The sequence below is a fragment of the Triticum aestivum genome, chromosome 1B (genome assembly GCF_018294505.1).
Source record: "Triticum aestivum cultivar Chinese Spring chromosome 1B, IWGSC CS RefSeq v2.1, whole genome shotgun sequence".
NCBI classification, from domain to species: Eukaryota; Viridiplantae; Streptophyta; class Magnoliopsida; order Poales; family Poaceae; genus Triticum; species Triticum aestivum.
Window position 1 is genome coordinate 279,693,038 of NC_057795.1, and position 5,267 is coordinate 279,698,304.

Consider the following 5,267-nt stretch of genomic DNA (forward strand, 5'->3'; position numbering starts at 1 on the left):
GTCTCGATGGGTATGATCTAGCTCTGCCGCCGGACAGTACCTTGGAGGCCGCACCAGCGTCCGCTCCGACTCCTAGTTCGGAGCCGACTTCGCCGGTCGAGGACGAGTGGCTGGACACCGCCTTGGGGGCTATGATCTCTATGGCGATTGAGACGAACACCATCCCTATCCTTCACAAAGCCCGTGACTTCGAGGTGCCGGACTCCTCTCCGGGCTCCGAACCTCCCGCGCCCCTGCCTATCAAATCCGATTGGGCGCCGGTTATGGAGTTCACTGCCGCGGACATCTTTCAGCACTCGCCCTTTGGCGACATCCTGAATTCACTAAAGTCTCTAAATCCCGCCACAGCAAAAATGGTGATTCCGGCACGGGAGATAATAACACCCCAGACAGTGCCGAAGACAACCCCCTTCAGAAGAATTCAGCACAGGAGGAGGGAGAAGACATCCCTCATGATAGAGAGGCAGACATAGAGGTAGAGGACGATAATTATATGCCTCCCTCCAAAGATAAAGCAAGCCTCGACGATGATGAGTTTGTCATGCCCGAGGATCCCGTCAAACAAGAGCGTTTCAAGCGCAGGCTTATGGCCACGGCAAGCAGCCTCAAGAAAAAGCAACAACAGCTTAGAGCTGACCAAGACTTGCTAGCTGACAGATGGACCGAAGTCCTTGCAGCCGAAGAGTACAAACTCGATCGCCCCTCCAAGAGCTACCCAAAACGCAGGCTGCTACCCCAATTAGAGGAGGAAGCACCCAAACCTACATCACCAGCACATGACGCGGCAGACCGGCCACCTCGTGGCCGCAACAGAGAGGCCTCTAGGCCCTCCGCTAAGCCACACCCTGACGTCGCTCGAAAAGTACAAAGCCACGGGGGAATGCGCCAGACTTGCAAGACATATTGGAGGACAAGGCAAGAAAAATAAGATCAATCTACGGATCGCATGGGCGCCCCACGATACGTGATGACAACCGTCACGCCGGATACAGCAATTCCGGCCGGGCCGAACACAGTAGACAAAGCTCATTTGAGCTGCGTCGTGATATAGCCCAATACAGAGGCGCCGCACACCCACTATGCTTCACAGACGAAGTAATGGATCATCAAATCCCCAAGGGTTTCAAACCCATAAACATTAAATCATACAACGGCACAACAGATCCTGCGGTTTGGATCGAGGACTATCTCCTTCACATCCACATGGCCCGCGGTGATGATCTACACGGCATCAAATACCTCTCACTCAAGCTTAAAGGACCAGCTCAGCATTGGCTCAACAGCTTGCCAGCAGAATCAATTGGTAGTTGGGAAGACCTGGAAGCCGCATTCCTTGAGAACTTCCAGGGCACATATGTGCGACCACCAGACGCTGATGACCTAAGCCACATAATTCAGCAGCCAGATGAATCGGCCAGACAATTCTGGACACAGTTCTTAACCAAGAAAAATCAAATCGTTGACTGTCTGGATGTAGAGGCCCTTGCAGCCTTCATACATAACATCCGCGACGAGTGGCTTGCCCAGCACCTAGGACAGGAAAAGCCGAAATCCATGGCAACCCTCACATCACTCATGACCCGCTTCTACGCGGGAGAGGACAGCTGGCTAGCTCGCAGTAACAACCTGACCAAAAACCCTGGTAGTTCGGATACCAAGGACAGCAATGGCAGGTCGCGTCGCAACAAGCACAAGCGCCGCATTAACGGCGATAATGCTGAAGATACGGCAGTCAATGCCGGATTCAGAGGCTCTAAACCCAGTCAGCGGAAAAAGCCGTCCAAAAGAAATACTCAGGGCCCGTACAATTTGGACCGAATACTCGATCGCTCGTGCCAGATACATGGCACCCCCGAAAAACCAGCCAACAACACACCAGGGATTGTTGGGTGTTCAAGCAGGCATGCAAGTTAAATGCCGAAAACAACGACAAGGGGCTGCATAGCGATGACGAGGAGGAGCCCCGACCGCCGAACAATAGAGGACAGAAGGGCTTTCCCCCACAAGTGCGGACGGTGAACATGATATACGCAACCCACATACCCAAAAGGGAGCGGAAGCGTGCACTGAGGGACGTATACGCGATGGAGCCAGTCGCCCCAAAGTTCAACCCATGGTCCTCCTGCCCAATCACTTTTGATCGAAGCGACCACCCCACTAGTATCTGCCACGGCGGATTCGCCGCATTGGTTCTTGACCCAATCATTGATGGATTTCACCTCACTAGAGTCCTGATGGACGGCGGCAGCAGCCTGAACCTGCTTTACCAGGATATAGTGTGCAAAATGGGCATAGACCCCTCAAGGATCAAACCTACAGAAACGACCTTTAAAGGCGTCATACCGGCTGTAGAGGCCAACTGTACAGGCTCAGTTACACTCGAAGTGGTCTTCGGATCCCCGGGTAACTTCCGAAGTGAGGAATTAATCTTCGACATAGTCCCATTCCGCAGCGGCTATCACGCACTGCTCAGACGAACCGCATTTGCAAAGTTCAATGCGGTGGCGCACTATGCATACCTCAAGCTCAAGATGCCAGGCCCTCGAGGAGTAATCACGGTCAATGGAAACACCGAACGCTCTCTCCGAATGGAGGAACATACTGCGGCCCTCGCGGCGGAAGTACAAAGTAGCCTCTTAAGGCAATTCTCGAGTCCGACTACTCAACGTCCGGACACCGTCAAGCGCGCCCGGAGTAACCTACAACAAGACCGCCTGGCATGTTCCGAGCACGGATAGCAATGCGGCCTCAACCCCAGCCCTCGCGAAATCGCAAGACCAGTACCACACGTACATAACTACGCTCTGGAGATACCATGGGCACAGGGGGAGGGGCACGACCACGACATGACCAGAGTGCGGCTCAACCACACCAGGGGCTCCCAATTGTGTCATTCTTTTTTTCTTATTCTCAGGACTCCATTTTCCAGAAGCCCTGTCCGGCAGTAGAATTGCCGAACTCACGATGCAACAGCCAGGGAAGCAGAAAAGCTACGTCGAGTATCCAGGTGGTCTCTATTCCGAGCAGTATACCTGTTTTACATACCATTCCGTAGCCTACCCCTGGAGGGGGACATGTTAAATAGTCCCATCCCTTGCTTATCGCACTATTTGTATCGTTCTGCCTTCATTGCAGCATCTTTTGAATAAACAATACATAGCTTCTGCTTATTATTGCATTCCTTTTTTTCTTTCTTCCATAAATGTTCATCTATGACATGTTGCACCCGTACAACTTGGTACAGTCAATACACCAGGGGCTTAAGTACCCCAAAACATGGTGTGATAAGTCCGAACACTTTCACAAGTGCGGCACCCAGAACTTATAGAATTTTATGCATCGGCTCTGAATCATGTCTTGGGTCAATAGTTGGGTTTGCCCGGCTCCCATGTTTTGGTACCTTACGTTCCGTTATATCGGCTAAGGTAGCGCTGGGAGAACCACTGCGATTGTGCCCCGGTTGAGCTGGGTTAAGCACCTCAGTGGAGAAAGCTAAAACTAACTGTCATGATAGGGCGAGAGCCGGTCGCTGTTCGAGAGGTTTTTCGGGTCCCTAAAGACTCATGCTGCTTAGAGCGAGGAGTCGGCATTGTCCGGCTAAGGCGTGGATAGCGCCCTAAATTCGGTCTTCCGAACACTAGGGGCTTCGCCGAAATTTAAAATTATAGAATTCTATGGCTAAGTGGGAGTGTTCAGGCATCATAGTCCGGTTGCCTTGTTCATTGTGTTGAGCGCCTCCCTCGAAGGACCCAAGAATGGGAACAAGAGCGCTCAAGTTTATCCCGAACACCCCAGCACTAGAGGCATGGGGGCTGAAGCCAACGACTTGCCATCTCTCAAATTTGATAAACGGTCGCACAGAAGGTAATATTTTAAATTAACAAGCATTGCTTAGCGCATATGAACAAAGTTTTCAGCGAACAGGATAACAAATGCGAGTCTACTCAAAAATTAAATCTTTGGAGCACTCACCCGCTATAAGGCGGGCACCCTTCAGGACACCCTTATAGTACATCTCGGGCGTGCGATACTCCTTGCCCAGCGGTGGTGCGTCCGTCACAAGCTTCACGGTGTCCATCTTGCCCAGTGCACTTTAGCGCAAGAAAGGGCCCGACGGGCACCGTCAATGCAGACGGAACGCTTGATGACTTCAATCCATGGAGAGGCGTCCACCAGCCGCCGCACCAGACCGAAGTATCTCCCAGGCATGGCTTCTTTAGGCCACAGCCAAACTATGAGGCCCTTCATGGCCTGTTCGGCCACCTTGTGGAGCTCGACCAGCTGCTTCAGCTGGTCGCTTAGGGGCACCGGATTTCCGGCCTCAGCATATTGAGACCAGAACACCTTTTCTGTCGAGCTCCCCTCCTCGGCTCGGTAGAACGTGGCAGCATCAGACACACTATGGGGCAGATCTGTGAACGCTCCTGAGAGCTCCGAATTCGGGTAAGTAACAGATAATTCACTTTTACATGCTTGCTTTGCATGAAGAATGCCTTACCCGCCGCTATCTTTTTTATCGCCTCAATCTCCTGGAGGGTCTTCTAGGCTTCGGCCTTAGCGGCTTTGGCACTCTCAAGAGCCAAGGCGAGCTCGGACTCTCGAGTCTTCGAGTCACGCTCCAAACTCTCGTGTTTTTCCACGAAAGCCTGGAGCTCTTGCCGCACCTCTACCACCCGCACCTCCTACTTCTCTCGCTCGGTGCACTCCGCGGCCGCGCTTTTTTCGGCCTTGGACACCGCCTCCTTCAGGGTCGCCACCTTGTTCGTGGCCCCTGCAATACTCATGTTATTCCTGTCATTTTTTGCAACCAAATCATTTCTATAAGGTATTACTTCAATAAGGTATTACTTACCTTCCTTGTCCTCGAGCTGCTTCTTGGCATGGCCGAGCTCGTTCTCGGACCGCTCGAGGCTCTGCTTCAATGCAGTGACCTCCGCAATCAGTGCGGCAGAAGTCAGCAGCGCAGCCTGCATTCCCATATTGACATGTTTATGTTAGACTCCTGCGTATATCTTTTTAGATCCTCAGTTCGGCTTTTCTTTCCGAACACCAAATTGAGCATCATGGACTACTGTCTATGCGGTACTATTTTTACATATCTTAATTACATACCTCAAAGACTGTTAGAAGGCTGGTACAGGCTTCAGTCAGCCCGCTCTTGGCGGACTGAACTTTCTGGATCACCGCACTCATAACCGTGCGGTGCTCCTCGTCGATGGAGGCGCCATTAAGCGCCTCCAACAAATTGTCCGATGCCTCCGATTGGA